This window comes from Equus caballus, chromosome 19 (assembly GCF_041296265.1).
Source record: "Equus caballus isolate H_3958 breed thoroughbred chromosome 19, TB-T2T, whole genome shotgun sequence".
NCBI classification, from domain to species: Eukaryota; Metazoa; Chordata; class Mammalia; order Perissodactyla; family Equidae; genus Equus; species Equus caballus.
Window position 1 is genome coordinate 18,392,096 of NC_091702.1, and position 20,256 is coordinate 18,412,351.

The window sequence follows — 20,256 nt, forward strand, 5'->3', positions numbered from 1 at the left end:
ATTGAGTTGAATCTATAGATTGCTTTAGGAAATATGGACATTTTAACAATGTTAATTCTTCCAGTCCAAGAGCACAGAATATCTTTCCATTTATTTGTGTCTTCTTCAATTTCTTTCAGCAATGTTTTATAGTTTTCGGTGTACAGATCTTTCACCTCTTTGGTTAAGTTTATTCCTAGGAATTTGTCATAATTGTAATTGGGATTGTATTCTTAATTTCTCTTTCTGCTACTTCGATGTTAGTGTATAGAAACACAATCAATTTTTGTATGTTGATTTTGTATCCCGCAACTTGACTGTATTCCTTTATTGTTTCTAAAAGTTTTTTAGTGGACTCTTTAGGGTTTTCTAGATATAAAATCATGTCGTCTGCAAAGAGTGACAGTTTCACTTCTTCTTTTCCAATGTGGATCCCTTTTATTTCTTTTTCTTGCCTGATTGTTCTGGCTAGGACTTCCAACACTATGTTAAATAAGAGTGGTGACAGTGGGCATCCTTGTCTGGTTCCTGTTCTTAAATGGATAGCTTTCAGTTTTTCTCCATTGAGAATGATATTTGCTGTGAGTTTGTCATATATGGCCTTTATTATGTTAAGGTATTTTCCTTCTATACCCAATTTATTTAGAGTTTTTCTCATAAATGGATGCTGTATCTTGTCAAATGCTTTCTCTGCATCTATTGAGATGATCATGTGATTTTTATTGTTCATTTTGTTAACGTGGTGTATCATGTTGATAGATTTGCAGATGTTGAACCATCCCTGCATGCTTGGAATGAAACCCACTTGATCATGATGTATGATCTTTTTAATGTATTGTTGCATTCAATTTGCTAGTATTTTGATGAGGATTTTTGCATCAATGTTCATCAGTGATATTGGCCTGTAATTTTCTTTTTTTGTGTTGTCCTTGTCTGGTTTCGGTATCAGGATAATGTTGGCTTCGTAGAATGAGCTAGGAAGCTTCCCCTCCTCTTCAATTTTGTGGAAGAGTTTGAGAAGGATAGGTATTAAGTCTTCTCTGAACTTTTGGTAGAATTGACCAGGGAAGCCATCTGGTCCTGGGCTTTTATTTTGGGGGAGGTTTTTGATTGCTGTTTCGATCTCCTTACTGGTGATCAGTCTATTCAAATTTTCTACTTCTTCTTGGTCCAGTTTTGGAAGGTTGCATGTCTCTAAGAATTTATCCATTTCTTACAGATTATCCAATTTGTTGGCATGTAGCTTTTCATAGTATTCTCTTATTATCTTTTGTATTCTGAGGTGTCCGTTATAATCTCTCCTCTTTCCTTTCCGATTTTATTTATTTGAGGCTTCTCTCTCTTTTTCTTGGTGAGTCTATCTAAGGGTTTCTCAATTTTGTTTATCTTTTCGAAGAATCAGCTCTTGGTTTCCTTAATTTTTTGTATTGTTTTCTTAGTCTCTATTTCATTTATTTCTGCTGTGATTTTTATTATTTCCTTCCTTCTGCTGATTTTGGGCTTTGTTGTTCTTTTACCAGCACCTTTAGATGTGCTTTTAGATTGTCTATTTGGGATTTTTCTTCTTTGTTGAGGTAGGCCTGAATTACTATAAACTTCCCTCTTAGAACCGCTTTTGCTGTATCCCACAGATTTTGGCATGCCGTGTTTTCATTTTCATTTGTCTCTAGGAATTTTTTGATTTCTTCTTTGATTTCTTCATTGACCCAATATTTGTTCAGTAGCATTTTGTTTAATCTCCACATTTTTGTGGCTTTTCTGGTTTTCTTCCTGTAATTGATTTCTAGTTTCATACCTTTGTGGTCAGAAAAGATGCATGGTATTATTTCAATCTTCTTAAATTTATTGAGACTTGTTTTGTGGCCTAATATGTGATCAATCCTGTAGAATGTTCCAAGTGCATTTGAAAAGCATGTGTATTCTGTGTGGTTTTTGGATGGAATGTTCTGTATATATCTACTAAGTCCATCTGGTCTAATGTGTCCTTTAAAGTCAGTGTTTCCTTACTGATCTTCTGTTTGGATGATCTATCCATTGAAGTAAGTAGAGTGTTAAAGTCCCCTGCTATTATTGTGTTACTTTTCATTTCTTCTTTCATGTCTGTCAATAATTGCTTTATATATTTAGGTGCTCCTATGTTGGGTGCATAGATATTTACAAGTGTTATATTTTCTTGTTGGATTGTTCCCTTTATCATTATGTAGTGCCCATCTTTGTCTCTTGTTACAGTTTTTGTTTTAAAGTCCATTTTGTCTAAGTATTGCTACCCCACTTTCTTTTCTTTGCCATTTGCTTGGAAAATCTTTTTCCATCCTTTCACTTTCAGTTTGTGAGTGTCTTTAGGACGGAAGTGTGTCTCTTGTATGCAGCATATACATGGGTCTTGTTTTTTTATCCAATTGGCCACCCTATGGCATTTGATTGGACCATTTAGTCCATTGACATTTAAAGTAGCTATTGATAAATATGCATTTATTGCCATTTTGTCCCTTTTTGTTTTTTCTGGGTGTTTTAGTAGTTCTTCTCTGTTCCTTTCTTTTTCTCTTGCTCTCTTCCCTTGTGGTTTGGTGGCTGTCTTTAGTAATATGTTTGATTTTTTTTTGTATTACTTTTTTCTTGCTTGTTATAGGTTTCTGATTTGTGCTTACCATGAGGATCCTGTTTAATATTCTATGCATATAAAAGTCTATATTGAGTTGATAGACTCTTTAGCTCGACCTCTTTCTAAAAGCTCTACTTTTTCACTCCCCTCTTCCCACATTATGTGTTTTTCAAATCATATATTGTCTCGTCTTTAGTGCGTGTCTATCCATTACCCTCTTATCATTGAAATAGGTGATTTTAGTACATTTGTCTTTTAACCTTCATATTATCTTTACAGGTAGTCAATCTGCTACCTTTACTATATTTTTACCTTACAAGTGATTTTATTGCCTGGTTTTTTGTTGTTCTCGTTTTGTTTTTTTGACAATTTTTTTTTAATCTCTATTTGTGGCCATCACTTTCCCACTTAAATAAGTCCCGTCAACATTTCTCGCAGAACTTGTTTCTTGGTGATAAACTCCTTTAATTTCTGCTTGTCTGGGAAGCTCTTTATCTCTCTTTCCATTCTGAATGACAACCTTGATGGATAGAGTATTCTTGGTTGTAGGTTTTCTCCTTTTAGTACTTTAAATATGTCGTGCCATTCTCTTCTCACCTGTAGGGTCTCGGCTGAGAAGTCCGCTCATAGCCTGATGGGCTTCCCTTTATATGTCACTTGTGGCCTTTCTCTTGCTGCTTTTAGGATTCTCTGTTTGTCTTTAATTTTGGACATTTTAATTAGAATATGTCTTGGTGTGGGCCTCTTTGGGCTTATCTTGTTTGGAGCTCTCTGTGCTTCCTGAACTTGGATGTCTGTTTCATTCCTCAGGTTAGGAAAATTTTCCTCCATTATTTCTACAAAAAAATTTTCTGCCCCTTTGTCTCTCTCTTCTCCTTCTGGGACACCTATAATCTTAATGTTAGCACACTTGATATTGTCCCAGAGTTCCCTCAAACTGTTTTCATTCTGTCTAATTCTGTTTCCTCTTTTCTGTTCTGCTTGGGTGATTTCCCCTATTCTTTCCGCTAGCTTGCTGATCCATTCTTCTGCCTCCTCTACTCTGCTCTTGAGTCCCTCTAGTGAATTTCTCATTTCCAGTATTGTGTTCTTCATTTCTGATTGGTTTGTTTTTTATATCTTCCAGTTCTTTGCTAATGTGCTCACTGTGTTCACTCAATCTTCTCCCCATTTCTGTGAGCATCCTCATGATATTTTTTTTGAACTCTTTGTCAAGTAGGTCACTTGTTTCTATTTCATTTAGTCCTTTTTCTGGGATTTTGTACTCTTCCCTTGCTTGGAAAGTATTCCTTTGTCTCCTCATTATGCCTCTTTCTCTGTGCTTGTTTCTATGTATTAGGTGAGTCAGCTATGTCTCCTGATCTTGGAGAAGTGGCCTTATGTATCAGATGCCTTATGAGGCCCAGCAGTGTGCTTCCCTCTCATCACCAGTCCAAATGATCCAGGAGTGACCCCTTTGTGGGCTACTTGTGTCCTTCTGCTGTGGCAGGGTTGCTCCCACTGCAGGTACCCAAGGAGTCTAGTCTTTCCTTCCCTGGCCAGCTGTTTGTAAATCTGGCTTGGGGAGCCTCAGCACTGTTGGCTACAAAGTCCATCAGCCTACCTCTGTTGCAGTTTTCCTCTTAACTGGGTTGTTACCCAGTGTAGCTGGTTCCTGGGCTCAGGGGCTTACAGTTGAGGTAGGCAAGGCTGTTGTCAGTTCTCTTAGGAGTGCAGCTGAGTGGGGCTGGCCCTTGGCAGGTGGCACTCAATTGTTTCAGGCTTTGGAAGGTGGAGCTGATCCTTTTTATGGCTATTTGTGAAGCACAGGTCTTCTGCCACTGATAAGCCTCAACCCCCACAGGACGACGGACACATCAACACAGTCCTGGTCCATGCACACTTAACCCCCCGAAGCATACTCTGACACCACACTGCAGAGGCCCCCACCTCTCCACCAGTGCCCCCCACAGTTCACCTGCTCCTCACACAGGCCCTGCCCCACAGAGGCAGACACACTCGCTTGCCTGTAGAGGATCAAGGTACCCAGTCAATGCAGGCTGAAAAGTAGCCTGAGGGCTTGCTGTTAGGTGGGGTCGATCTCTAGGGTGGGTTGCCTGCCCTGGCTGAACTGGATTAAATCTGTGCTCTAGTGGGCACGGCAGATCCCTGGGCTAACAGGCCAAAGGATGAACCTCAATGGCACCCACCAGGGTCTGTGTCAGCACACCTGGACCAGCTCAGAACAATGGCTCCCACCAATGTCTCAGTCTCCAGAGAGGTCCCTCCTCTCACCAAGATGCCCCCAGAGCCCACAAGGTGAGTCTCATTTCACCAAAGGACTGTCAGCCTTCTCTCTGGTGATTTTAGGTTGCTGCAATGAGACAGTTTGTGTGTGGGCCCTTTAAGACCTGGGTCTTTTCAGCTTTTGACCGATAGGTTTTCTGGGGGTATCCTCACTGCAGTTAATAGCCAGCAAAGCCAGACAGTAAGACCCCCGTCTCATTTGGGCTGAGTCTGAAGGATGCTTGTAGCAGTATCAGCCCTTGCTCCAGACCTCACTCATCCAGGGAGGGCTGCGTACCTTAGGGTGGCTCCTGCCTGGCCAGCTGAGAAGCTCTGCTGCTCCCAAAGGTGGATTTTTTCCTCTCCAGCAGGAATTTCTGCCCCTTCCGCCTTAGTCAGAACTGTCCCTTGTGGGAGTTCTTTTCATCCAGTTTTCAGTTTTCAATCCGGGGCAATTTTTCCAAAAATAGTTATAACCTGGTTGTGTTCATGGGAGGAGATGAGTTCAACGTCTACTCAGGCCACCATCTTGACGAGATCCCCTTATTTTATTTTATTTATAAAATTTCAATTTTATAAAAACAGAAAACTTTTGGACCAAAAAAACAACCTAAGTTAAAAGATACATGCTTGAAAGAGGTACGATATTTACATCACATGTAATAACCAAAGGATAATCAAAATATTTTTCAAACTACAAATCAATAAGAAAAAGACAGAGTCTAGTTAATAAGATAAAGGGCATGATCAGATAATGCACAAAAAGCAAGAAATATAAATGGTCAATAAACATTTGAAATAGAAATTCATCCTAATGTTTTGTCCATTAGATTCACAAAAAAGTGGACAAATGAATGGTATCCACTTCTCGACAAGAGAGTGGGGAAATAGCCACACACATCTCTGATGAGTATTGCAATTAGTACCACATTTCTGAATTGAAATCAGCAATATTTATGAAAATCCCCTGAGAAGTACATCCCTGTTGACCCAACAGCATCACCTCTAGGAACTTATCACAAAGAAATTTACTTACGAGTCTTAATAATGTGTATGTGTGTGTGTGTGTGTGTGTGTGTGTGAGATCATTGGTTTATAAAGATAAAAAGTTACAATCAATATCTCTTTTAATCAACAGGTGATTGAATAATTAAGTTGTGGCCATCCATGCTATAAGTTACTATGTAGCAGGTAAAAAGTCAGATCTATGTATACTCACACAGAGAAACCTCCAGGAGAGATTGTTTAGGGAAAAGCAAGTTGCAGAAAAATATGACTCCTGTGATATCATTTACATGAAAAGTAATATTAAATTCTACCTTGTATTTGTACACACACATAGGATGTTATATATAATAATATAGTATAAAAATACCATATATTGTTGCAACACAATATTATAATATATAACACATTAGGTATATAGTAAAACAATATGAAAAGATAAACACCAAGTGTTAAAAATAGCTATTTCTTGGGAGAGGAATTGATTTGAAGAGGAAGTAAGCAAAAGGACTATTCACTTTTTGCTTCCTTATTTGTAATTTTTATAGGAGGGTATAAACCCATTTGTGTAATTTAAACAAAATAAAAATGCCTTTGTTTGTGGGTGGATAGAGGGAAGTTGAGGGGGAAGGGGAGGCAGAAGGGAAAGCAAGACAACCAGATAAGATGCAGTCACCAGCACAAAAGTCTGACTTGGCATTTTTCTTCTCACCCTTGGGTCTACAATACGAAAACCAGGCTCTAGTAAAAAATCAGAAGCTCAAACAAAGGATTAAGTTACAAGCTGACCTGATTCTGGTGGCCAAATCAGGATTAGCAGCCCAGGAGAGAAGAGTTAGAAGCAATAGAAAAGCCTAATCAGGCTCACTGGTGGGAATGTCAACCCCCAACAGAGAGACTTCCCCTAGGCTTTGACAGTCCTTTTAGTCCCCGTGGTGATTTGTCCTCCAAATGACCAAATTGCTGGCTTCCAGCAGGGCCTTGCCATCCGTGACTGCCATCTTCTGAGGCAGTTTTGGAGTCCAAAGCAAACTGCAGTTGGGCAATTATTTAGCATGACATCAAATTCTATAGGGATAAACTTATTGTTTAATCACCGCTAGAAATTGGCAACTGAGCAGTCTTCCAAAAAAGAACTGGAATCTCAGATAATTTTCAGAGCAAATTATTTAGATCTAAATTGCTTTGGTCTGAAAATCCTCTGATTTAGCAACTCATTGACCAAAACATGGCTCAATCAAAGGCTCTTTGAAAAAAGGATGCTTTCTTTCATTTTCCCTGTTCCCTGACTTAACTCTAGTCGCATAAAATACCCAAAATAACTTTATGACAATAAAGCCAAGGCTTAACCTGGTAGCAGAAAGCCCTGTTGTGTGTTGTGAAGACACAAAGGCGCAGATTATCATGCGTTTATCAAAGTGAGTGGATTTAGACTAATGTGAAAGACAGCATGACAAGCTTTATTATAATGTAATGGTTTAGAAGTCAAAGCAAAAATAGAATGATAAAACTGCTGGGGAGGAAGTCAGGGAGTCATAACACTGCTGGTAGTTGTACACAATCAATTCTGACTCTAAGGATGTTTTTTCACTTGCTTTTAAATAAAGCCTTTCAGAGAATTCTGTAATGATAAATACCTGGTATTTCTTTCAATTTATGTTTAACAGAGATTCATTCATTTAAGATTTGTTGAGGACCTACTACGTGTATGGCACAATCCAAAAAAGACATAGTCGCTAACTTCACAAATTCTGTCAGTTAGTTGATAGTTAGACTATTTTACATATCATATTCAACATGTGTTCAATGTACATTAATATGTGATAGGTCCTGGGAAACAGAGAAATGAATTTAACAAATAATTTTTGCCTTTAAGCATTCAAAGTCTAGTGAAAGATACAATGTGCATATACAACCCTCCAGTATGCAAGTCACATTGTGTTAAATTCCATAATGGAGGTTAAGACAAAGTGCTAAATGTCTCGAAAATTGAAACAACTAAATCTGACCAGGGCATCAAAAAAAGTCTTCTCTAAGTTTCATTGGAACCTTAGATTCTCAGTAAGGTGTCTTCACTTCAAGCGGTCAACAAATAATCACTCAATAAACACTACAAGGTACTAAGCATTGTGATAGATACCAAGCATACAAGCTGAAAAGACACTGACCCTGCTGCTTAAAAAAGCAAACTAATCATTTCAGTACAAGATGACACATGCTCTAATGAGGGGGAGTACAATAGAGTACAGAGAAAGAAACACCTAAGTCTGCAAGAAAGACTCCAGAATGTCTGAAACTACCAGGAAAAATAGGCATTTGTCAATTGATCATGGCAGAGAGAGAACTGAAGGCAAAAGGAAGAGCGTGTTGCAAAGTCATGAGATCACGTGGTGAACACAGTCAATGGTTTGATATGGCTGGAGCCTTAAACGGGTGGAAGAGAAAACCAGGAAGTGAAGGGGACTGGGAGACCAGGGGAGCCTCTGTATCAGAGGTTAAGAATTTTAGAGTTGATATGGAGATGGAGAGCAAGGATGGGAGATTGAAGAACTTGTCTTACAAACGACTTAATTAGCAGAATAGAGGGCAGATTGAAGTCAGACCAATCTGAGAGAAGGGAGACAAGCTAGGAAACATTTGTAGTGTTTTGGGGAAAGGAAAATGAGATTTTGAATTAGAGCAGTGGCAGCTGAGAGGGAGAGGTGAGGCTGATGAACATATTTTGATGGTAGAATCAAGGGGAAGTGGCAGTTGATTGATGAAGTTTAAGAGAAAGGGAGATTTTTGTGATAAGTCTACAGTAAAATATGCAAGTTTGGCAGGACTTACGGGTGGGGTGAGGCTAAGGAGTTGAAAATGAATTTCTATATAAGTTTTACATATCCATGTACCACTTTAGAATAAAATAAAAAGTCAGGTTCACCTGAAGAGTCTCAGAAGCTGTCACCAATGTCTATTATTCACCCTTCTCTTCATGGATTAAATTCATGAATCCATGGCTCAAAAAAATTTTTTAATGAAATCCTTTGTCTAGGTGCCCAGAGATATTGTTAGGTGACCATCAATATCTTTTCCAAATAGAGACTTTCAAAGACATAGTAGCTAGCCAGCATACTTTAAAAATCTACACCATCTCTCAGAGGAATTCAGAACCCAGGATAGATTTGGGTAGGAACTGAGGAGGCAGAACTAAATAAATTAAATGCACAATGTTACTTACTTTATCTTTGGAGAAGCTGAAAAGTTGTTTTCTTGCAGCAAAGAATTGGACAGCTATTACACTGGCTGAGTGGCCCCAGAGAACACCGACTGGCTTAGAGACAACGTAGGGGTTCCAAAGGCCAACTTTATTGTTAGTGCCAGCAGTTGCTAATCAGAATTCAAAAGAAAAAGATCTTTTTAATAACATGGCATCTTCTTGTAGAAATGAGTTTATCACATATCCGTAGGTTGATAAATGCCTTCTGGGCGCTAAGGTACCCTATCTCGAAGGAAGGAAAATCTTGTCATTGCCCAACGGCCCAGGCTAACAGGGCATGAGTTCTATCATTCAAAATAATTGAAAAGGAGGGAGTAGGAGGAAGGGGTACGCATGAGGTGAAAGGACACGACAGTCCTATTTAGGAGGCAACCAGCAGGCCAACCAGGAGGGGACAAAATTCTGCTTCCTTGTCCCAATGTTTCTCCTCCCCAGTCAGCTCAGTCTGGGAATGTAAGTAAGAAAGAACTAAAATAATATTTAAGGTTTCCAAATTGATGAAAAAGTATAAGGAAACAAATTATGTTCACTGTCATGTAAATAATCAAGTATTTACAAGCAACGAAGCAGCATCCATGTGCTTTCGACCTGCTTTATTGAGAGAATGGAACACGAATTGGCTACATTCAGGGAGCCTGTCCAGAGCAGGAGCACAGAGCTTCCTCAGGCCTGTGAAGACCCAGTAAAGCACTCTTTCTTGTTCCCTGGTTTAGGGCTGACTGTGGAGCTTATTTTTACAGCATTATTCCAGGTACAAAGTAGAGATTAGTACAAGGGGGCTGAAATGATGAATCTATGAATCTATGAAATGGTTGATATTTGAGTCCTTCCAAACTCAATTCACCAACCCCACCAGTCTTCCCTGGCAAATCTACAATAGTCTTTGAAAAGTTGCTGTTGGCATATTCCCAAGTTCATATTCAAGGTATCTTTTACCATGACAGTCAGCTATTATTGTTAGGGATTTTAGAGACTCAGCCCCCTGGCTGATATCATACTCTTTATGTCAATGATAATTATTGAATGAGGATTAATATGACCCATTTTGTAGGCCCTACAGATGGGCCTCTGTAGGGTCTCTGTAACTACCCTGTTAATTTGTCAATACTACTTCACTTTTTTACAATTTTGAACTAATATATGTCAAATTATCAGCTTTTAAAATGTTCAAATATTTTATTTAAATAGTTAATACCTGAAAACATTTATAGCTTATTTCCTCAGCTAAAATATACTCTTTTACATAAAAATAAGAACTGTCCTTTAGTAAACTAAAGCTAGGAGAATCTGAAAATTTTCAAAAAGCATTAGAGTTTGTATTCTGAAAAGTGCTTGAAAAATGTCCTGCATTTCACAGTTCACTATTCTGCGTGTGTGAGTGTGTGTGTGTATGTGTGTGTAGTAGCAAGGAAAATGATGTATTTGTTTGGGTTGAACACTTGGTGGCTAGAGGGATGGCCGAATGGCAGCCGCTTTGCAAACTGTCTTCTTTCTCTATATCATTTTACATTCCTACCAACTCTAATAAAAACACTAATTAAAGCATTGGGGCACTTTCTCATTTTTCACCCCAACGTAGTTCATATACACTGCACATCATAATGCATCATTATCAGACTTTCTCAGGCAATAAAACATGAGCTGCTCAAGTTGGTCTCTCTGGCAGTAAAGCAACAAGGTGGAGAGGCTCCGTGCATACAGATATGCAGCCCAGACTATTTCTGAGGCCCTCATAGTTACCATGATTTATTTTACATACCAATTAAATTGAGCCGATAGTGGTAATCAAAAGCGTGAATGCCCTGGGCAATGTTGAAGGATGTCATTTTAAGTTGCTTTTTTGATTTCTCTCTCCAAGCCAGCACCACAGTGTTTGTCTTGCTGGTTGTACTGGAAATGAAGGCGTCTAAAGATGCATTGTAAGTAAATGATTAAAAAAAAGAAAATTATCAGTTGATTTCTCACAAGAAATTAGCAAAATAGAACTGTTTTAATATGTAAAGTTAAAAATTAAACTTAGATTATGATGACACAAGTTGATACCTAGAAAACACCCCACTAACCCCTTCTGCCACCAAAGAACTTACAGCGAGAAGTTACAGCAAAGTCTGCATTTGGACTTTTCTTCCACTCTAAGGATACCCTGAAATTTGTTTTAATTAGATGGCAGGAAACAATATTAATCATAATAATCATATGGGATTCCAGAGAAGTAAAATGAATAATTGGCCAAATTGCTCGGTTTTTCCTCCTGGGCCTGAAGCAGGCACACAGGAGCTTAGCAGCCATCTGCTGCTGTCCCAGAACCAGCTCCTGTCTGAAACATGGTTTGTTTAGGTGTTGACTGGTCTAGAGTGTTTGAGAGTGGAATGGTCAGAACTCAGTGCCGTGCCAAGATTCACAAACACAGCTAGAGGCTCAGGACAATTGGCTGTCCCTGCATTCCCGATGACCAGATGTCGTGGAGCAAAATCCCACTCCCCAAGCAAGGAAAATGACCCTGTTGCCTTTGTCAGGAAGATCTTTCATTCCTGTCAGACTGACATGCTCCAAAAGGCAAATAGCCATGGCTGCTCTTTCACCAATTTCAAACCACCATGCCCTCCATGGTTAAGTGGAAATTCCCTTCTGCATTTTGCTCAGACAATAATTTGTGCCCCAGGGGCCTGCCCCTTGGCCGAGTGGTAAAGTTCACACACTCCCCTTCAGGATCCCAGTGTTTTGCTGGTTCGGATCCTGGGTGTGGACCTAGTACTGCTCATCAAGCCATGCTGAGGCGGCATCCTGCATAGCACAACCGGAAGGGCTGCTAGTAGAGTATACAAATATGTACTGGGGGGCTTTGGGGAGAAGAAGAAAAATAAATAAATAAATAATTTGTGCCCCAAAGTTGGATGATTTCTGGTTTGACCTCAAGATCAAATTTCTGCCTCAGACAAAGAGGGATGTTGTAACTTTATAAAGATTAAGGGAAGTTGCTGTAACAGCAAGGGTCTTGGAAATATTTCTGATCTGCTTATTATATAGAATCAAGAATGATACACTTGGAAGATGATTCTGAACTTGTTCCCAGCACTCCTGCACTTCTTATGAAACTAATCACTGACTGCCTTGTGTTCCCAACTATCTTGGAATGTAGAGATAGTGTCTCCCTTTGGAGTAAATGGCAGACATACTTTATTTATACCCAGAATAAAAAGATAATGTCTTCCTCTGGAGCAAAAGGCAAGCATGCATCCTGGCTACTGTAAGAGATTCAGATTCTCTAAGCTTGGGGTTCCTCTTCTGTAATGCAACCCACTGCACGTACAGGCATTCATCTGGGACCATCTGCGTTGCCACCGTGGGACTTGGAGGCAAGGAGAACTGACACAAATATGCTGATACTCATGCTGCTTGCTGTGCTGTGAGTAATACAGGCCTTTTTCTCTGACACAGAGGTCTTATGTCCTCTGTCATTTTAAGATTTTTAAAAAATTTCTTTTTCCAAGTGAGTACCACAATATTTTTATTGTTGGTTGTCAGCAGTGGAAATGGCAAGCTAATTTATTAGTAGATAACTTGCCGATAGCATAAAATCTCAGACTCTTCACAGATCTTAACAGGTACCTTTGTGCAAAAGTACTTTTAACTTCTTTTTAAAAAAACATCCCTTAGTAAAAGATTAAATACAGCATCGAGTTTTACAGTTTGGGTGAAAGAACTTAATTGGCTTTATATATATGTGTGTGTATATATGTATACCTGTATATGTATACATGCATATATATGTGTGTGTATACATATATATGAATACATAAGTTTCCAAATAATTTTTTAAGGCAAGGAAATTCTCAGAAGCAGAAGGATAGCTCAATACATTCCTTTTCCTCTGACCTATTCTATTGAGTTGATTATTCTATTGGGTTAATTGCTTCTAAAAGCAACTAGGATTTATTAACTTGATAGCTGATATTGATATTATGTGACTACCTTAATTTAACATATTTCATATCTATCTCACTATGAAATATATGGCTTAACATGACCAATTTAAAACTAAATTAATGAGTTTGAAACTATCTAGTGTGGCATCTATAGATATCCTCTCTCAAAACATTCAAAACATGGCACCCGTTCTTCAAAGATCTATTGGGCATTTACTCTGTGCCTTGTGCTATGATAATGTAATAAAGATAAGAAATAGAGAATCCTGGATGGTCCCAAGCTTGGAAGCAAAGATAAGTAAATCAAACAATTAGAGAAAATTTAGCACACAATAAAGTGATAAAAAGTACAGAAAGTAAAATAGAATTTCAAATAAGAAAGAAACTGGTGTGAGCTTTGTGGGTTAGAAGACATTTGGTAAGCTTTGACAAAAACAGAGCATTTCAATAGATGAGAAGTGACAAAACTCATGTGTGGAAAGTAAAAGGTAAACTCCAGAATTCAGAGCTGTAAGAAGACTAATCTACTCCTTTACCTTACAGGTGAAGAAATAGAGACCCATGCAGGTTTAATGATTTCACCAAAGCCAGCAACTAATTGTCGTCAAACTCAGGACTGGGGTCAAGGCATTCTGACTCTGAGTTTAGTATAGTTTAACGTTACATAACGTGCAATATTAAAAGTCCAAGCTCAGGACACTAGCATTAGACAGAGCCAGAGTACAAATTTGGAATGTAGGGCCCGATCCCTTGACCACTGGAACAGGGCTTCTCAAATTTTAATATGCACATGAGTCATCTGGATATCAGTGTTAAAATGGAGTTTCTCATTCAGTAAACCTAGCATTTTGCATTTCTAACAATCCCCAAGTTATTGCTGCTGACACTCGCTTAGCACCACACTTTAGGTAGCAAGGTGCTAGAACACATTCTACAGAGTATTGCCATGATTTTAGACTCTAGAGAATTAATCCATAGTTCTTAAAATTAGGAAGACTAAGTCCTGCTTTGGGAATCTGATAAAAGCTATAGAGCTTCCCCACCAGAAAGATGTATATGCACACAAAAGTTTGTATAAAGTATCAGGATTATAGGATCCTCCCCAACTCCACTCATGAAGCCCAACCATGATAGATCTACGAACTCAGGTGATGAACCTCCCGTTACAGGTAATTTTAGGTTGTGAAACCCTTCACCTGCTTTCTCAAGGGATTCTTAAAATTTCTATTACCAATGATGTCAGCCTTTGTGCTCATCAATGCCCGCTTTGGCTCCTCTTTTTAGTTTCTACTTCTTTAACGTAAATGAGTTTGACAGGCCTTTGTTGCAGGAGTTCTCCTGATCAATGCCAGAACACAATGTCTAAGGGAAAAGGGGGGTCTGGGACGCACAGGAGAGTTTCAAAAAGGAGACCAAAGCCAAACTGCATCACAGAGCACCAGGGATATGGAACAATTCTCTGTGAAGTTCATTGTGAAATACAGAAGTACCGCTAAAGGCCAAAATGGTCTATTTCTCCACTCTGCCTAGAGTTTGCCTGGATGGTATGTTTCTTGCTCGTCCTCCATTACATAAACCTTCCTCAACCTATGGGTTACTTGTAATAACTATTAGAATAATTTGTTGAATCCCTACCATGTGCCAGGCACAGTGACCAGTGCTCTCACTCTATAATCATCTTCGGTAGGTAGGTTATCCCAAATTTGCTGATGAAAAAAACAGGTGCTCCAAAAGCTGACTTGCCCAAGAGCATGTGGCTAACTGGAGATGGAGATGAAATTGAGCCCAGTCTTGATTGGCTATGAGCTCTCTTTTTTATACTCCTGCATCCTTCTTTTCCACTATCCCACACTGCCACATGTATGCCAGGTCCAGATCTGAGGTTCTTTCTATTACCAACTACATTTCTGTCCCCCATACTCTCAATCCCAGATAAAACCCCCACTTCATCTTGAGTCTTCCTTTTCCTGATCATTTCACTCTTTTATTGCCATTTATCCCCCTAGGAACAGTACAGCTGTGACCCCCTTGCTCTCTCTCCATCCTTTTCTCTCAACTACTCCCTTTCCTTCTAAAAAAAAAAAAGAGAGAGGAAGAAAGAAAGGAAGGAAGGACCCAAGAGGTAATCAGCTCCTACAAACGTAAGTCCTTTCAGTCTCTGGGGAGCAATTAATTTCAGGGGCATAAAAGTCCCTGATCACTCGCCACACCACTACTGCGACTTCACTAGAAGTATCAACAGTATAAAAGCTGATGGCAAATGTTCTCATTCAGGAAGTAACCTCATTGAAAACATTCCCTTTGTTTACAGAAAATGCTAAGGATTATTATCACTTGACTCAATGAAGTGATATAAGATCTAAAGTATACAACATAACACTATAATTATATGTTCAAATCCATGGAAATTCTATAATATCATTATAGAACAATCAAAGTAAAGTATTTCTACCCAGAAAATTGCTTTGTCATGTGTTTCCGTATTCTATCCGAGTATCATCTTTAGTTTTGAGGATATAAAGACAGACACCTAAAGAAGTACATTCTGCCCTGGTATTCAAAGTACTGCTCTAAGATTTGAGTCTGCAGGTTACCAAGTGACAATTATGGGCCTGTAGTGTTGCAGTTTGGAGGCTCAACAATTCACACTTTATTTCTAAACTGAGATATAACTTGTTTCTGATTAGATTGTAGAATGCCAGAGCTCTTGGGAATGCCTGAGGAAAAGGTGAGAGTAAAGCCATTTCCTTAAAACCAAATTAACCGGTAAATAAAAATGTTTTCCTCATTTCTTGAACAGAGGAAAAGAAATGATAGGTTATGGTGAATAAGTTTTTAAAATATCCAGCTAGGAAATGGGAAGAGCTGATGAAATAAATAATTTGTTCTTAATATTCTCAGTGAGTCTAGGGCTTGGCAGAGGAAATTATTTTAAAAATTACTTTTAGATAACATTTTGAGGGGGAAAAAAACAATTTGATCATGTCTGTCTATTAATATACTAATTTTCAGCTCTTCAGCTGTCTTGCCACTTTAGTCATAAAAAAAGGCATTAAGGGAAACTGTCCTCGAGTGTGCTGTCAAAATGACCCTGTGTAATAGCAACTAGTTAATATGGAAAAGTGATTTGAAAATGAAAAGAGATACCTAAAAACTAAGTAAGTAATGCTATTAAGTGCACTTAGAGGAAGCCAGAACAAGGCCACACTATATCATTTGCCAACAGTAGAAGCTATAGCAGGGTAGAAAATTGGGCCATTTCCAACTAGGAATTCTTATTATCATTTTTCAAGCTTTTACTTTGAGTCATCTGACTTAGGAAAACACCCTACCTCGAACTTTCTTTGATGTTCTCTTGTTTGAGGGAGTTTATTTTCAGTTGCATTTCTTATTTCAAAGTTGGAGTCCCATTCTCTGAGGGTACCACAGGGCTTCCTATATTCTGAGCAACTACTGTTTCAAGAAGGAAAGATAAGAAAGACTAACTATATCTATTCCACTTTTTAACATCATAATACATAGAATTCAGTACTGCTAGGTGCTTTAAAAAATAATAATGTAATTAATTTAATGACTTTTCAAAATACTGATTACACTTATGTTCATAGCACAAACGGATCTCACCCTCCCACCATACTATGGAACAATCTGCAGGAAGAGATCTCTGACTTCAAACCCAGGCCACTAGCTCCCAGCTGATTTCAGCTGCTTTAAACACAGCAAGGGAAGTAGCAGGAAAGCAACGCCTTTTAGCTAACTCAGTGGTGCACCGTCTGGAGGATTTAGATGCAGGGAAGTGGAACCAGACAGAAGCAAGACCCTAGATCTGGCTTCTCTTCCTAACTTAGTCCCTATCAATTATGAAGGCCCCCTAAGGAAACAGCCTGGTGTCTGTATTCTGAATTCTCTGGCACAGCTCTATTAATTAGCGTAGCAATTAGTGATTCTGTTATCAGTTCAAACTGTTTTGTACCTTCTGCTAGCCATTGTCAAAGAGGAGGAAAAACGCCTTTCGATGGAATAAAAAATCAATGGTTTCTGTTATTGGCAATTTAGTGCTCATTCTTTCAATGAGCTGCACTTCCAGCCTATAGTTTCCAAGGTTTCCAGTGATATGATCTATATGAAAAAGGCAATTATTTGGTACAAAAAAGGGGAAAATACGCTGAGCTTCAAGACATTTATGTCTTGCCACTATTGCCCAAAATTTCTGTACTTACTTTACAAGCATTTCAGAAGGTAATTTCCATTAAAACATGGCTCAGAACCACTCAGACAAGATGAAAACATATTCTCCTTCAAAGTTTTATATAAGAAGTCTGAACCTTATCTTACAGCAATGAGCGAATATTCTTATGTCTAAAATGGAGCTTTTCCTTTGACATTTCAGTTTTATAGATATTTTATCCTTGTCTTCAATGAAACATTATTACCATACTTGCTCATGTATTTCTCCCTTTCCACAATTGTATATTCCTTCCTCACACTGAGAAGAAAATCAGTAAAAATATTTCTTGAGGAGTTCTAAGAATATCAATTCATGTTGCTGGGGTAAAAAGAGTATCAAATGAAAGTAGCCATTGGTTGCTCACCCCCCATAGAGTACCTCTTGCAGACCAAGGAGCATAATGGCTGCTAAGCCAACTGTCCTATCCTTGACTCCAGGCTACCTTCCTCCTCTTGCCTCCTCATTTCAGCCTGCCTTCCTTCTCCTCATATGGAAATAACTGAGCTTCAAGCAAAGAAAGAAAACATTGTGTTTAAGCTTGTAATCTCTGTTGCTAAATCTGGGAAAAGACATTCATTCATTGGTTAGGACTGAAGTAGGTCCCCTTTTCAGAGGTACTTGAGCTTCAAATCTAAAACTTGAAAGAAGAGAAAATCTGACATAGCTCCTTCAGCTTTCTATACTCTTTACTTTCTCTTTTTTGAGTTATCTTCTCTTCTACTGCCTTTTCCTCAACATCCGTTCATACAGTATTAAACTGCATATTATTTACAAAGAAATTTTTCTCACCCCAACCACTTTCTTTCAACCATAAATAACTCCCTATTTAAAAAAAAGAAAAGGGGGCCAGCCCAGTGGCACAGCAGTTAAGTTCACACATTCCGCTTCAGTGGCCTTCAGATCCCGTGTGCAGACATGGCGCCACTTAGCATGCCACGCTGTGGTAGGCGTCCCATATATAAAGTAGAGGAAGACGGGCATGGATGTTAGCTTAGGGCCAGACTTCCTCAGCAAAAAGAGGAGGATTGGCAGCAGATGTTAGCTCAGGACTAATCTTCCTCAAAAAAGAAAAAAAAGTTAAAAAAAAGAAAAGAATTCCGCAAATATTTAGCAAGATTTGTTTTGGTTTCTCTCTTTTCTTTTGAAATATTTTTCAATAACATTTACCCAATGTCTTAGTCCTTTTGGGTTACTATAACAAAATACACAGAATAAGTGGCTTAAACAACAAACACTCATTTCTCACAGGTCTAGAAACTAGGAAGTATGAGATAAACAAGATGACAGATTCGGTGTCTGGTCAGGGCCCACTTCATGGTTTATGGATGGCCTACTTATCACTGTGTCCTTACACACTGAAGAAGTGAGAGAGCTCTCTCTGGGGTATCTTATATAGGAGCACTAATCCTATTAATGAGAGCTACATCCTCATGACCTTACTACGTCCCAAAGGCACTGCCTCCTAATACCATCATATTGGGGGGTTAGGATTTCAAAATACAAATTTAGAGGGGGACAGAAAAATTCAGTCCATAGCATTCTGCCACTGCCCCCACAAATTATGTCCTCTTGCATGCAAAATACAGTCCCAAAAGTCTTAACTCATTCCAGCATCAACTTTAAAGTCTAAGTTAAAATATCGTCTAAATCAGATATGGGTAAGACTCAGGAAACAATTCAGCCTGAGGCAAATTCCTCTCCAAGCTGTGAATTTATAAATCCAAACAAGTTATGTGCTTCCAAAATTCAATGGCAGAACAGGCATTTGATAGGCATTCCCATTCCAAAAGGGAGAAACAGGAAAGAAGAAATGGGTAATAGATCCCAAGTAAAACCTAACAAGGAACACTCCATTAAACATTAAGGCTCAAGAATAAATCCTCTCTGGCTTGATGCTCTGCCTTCCAGACCCACTGGGATAGCAATGTTACCACCCTGGGCTGTCCAGGCTGTGGCAATGGCCCCATCCACGCTGTAGCTCTCTGAAGTGGCCCCGCTCATGTCATGGCTCCACTGGGTGCAGCCCACACCACAGGTCTCTGCAGGCCCCCGCACTAAGGCACTAGGTCAGAGCATCCTGGCCCACCTGAACAAGAGACAACCCCACCCTTTGAAACCCCTCTGCAATATCTCAGAAGATCTATGAACTTGAAGATAAAAATAGAATCTAACTAAACTAAAACATAGTAATTTGAAAGGAAAAAGGCCAGGGGCAGGCCCCGTGGCTGAGTGGTTAATTTTGCGTGCTCGGCTTCGGCGGCCCAGGGTTTCACTGGTTCAGATCCTGGGTATGGACATGGCACTGCTCATCAGGCCACGTTGAGACGGTGTCCCACATGCCACAACTAGAAGGACCCACAACTAAAATATACAACTAGGTACTGGGGGGCTTTGGGGAGAAAAAGCAGAAAGAAAAAAAAATAGATTGGCAACAGTTGTTAGCTTAGGTGCCAATCTTTAAAAAAAAAAAAAAAAGCTGAATAAAAATGAAAAACTTGTAGGACAATATCAAGCATCTAACATACACATAATGAGAATCCCAGAAAAAAAGGAAAAAGAGGGGAACAGAAAACTTCGGAAAAAAATAGCATTAGAAAGATTTTCAAATTTAATGAAAACTGTAGCTCACATATCCACGAATCTCAATGAATTCCAAACAGCATAAATTCACGCTCACACACACACCAAGAAAACTAAGACACATCACAATCAAGTTGCTTAAAATCAGTAAGAAAGGAAAAATTGTATAAAACATTGTACTGTATATTATAGAGGACACTAGGGAGATTAAAGGACATATTGCTGCCCTGAGAAGATTGTTTCAATTTTCAATTTATATATAAATGCGATTTGCATATGAGGCATCCAAATTTCCTTCTGAGATTGGGAGGTTTCTGACAGACTGGACCAAAACTCTGAAGTGGGTTCAGAAATCTGTAGGATTGGTTCACAGATTGAACAGCATCTGAAATCAAGGTTTTAAAGAGGAACC

The 20,256-nt window shown here is 38.9% G+C and overlaps 1 protein-coding gene across 5 annotated transcripts in view; it reads right to left on the reverse strand.

Annotated features, from left to right (window-relative positions):
- Positions 1 to 20,256, reverse strand: part of LOC102147459 (ral guanine nucleotide dissociation stimulator) — a 72,052-nt gene that overhangs the window by 12,136 nt on the left and 39,660 nt on the right. For 3 of the 5 annotated variants that reach the window (XR_011428742.1, XR_011428740.1, XM_070242551.1), the window contains 2 exons: positions 10,870 to 11,016; positions 9,072 to 9,220 (listed from right to left, as the gene is read on the reverse strand). The gene's annotated coding sequence lies outside the window, so the exon portion shown is untranslated. Of the gene's footprint in view, positions 1 to 5,144; positions 5,324 to 9,071; positions 9,221 to 10,869; positions 11,017 to 20,256 lie in introns of all 5 variants that reach the window. The other 2 variants (XR_011428741.1, XM_023623268.2) reach the window with 1 other exon arrangement.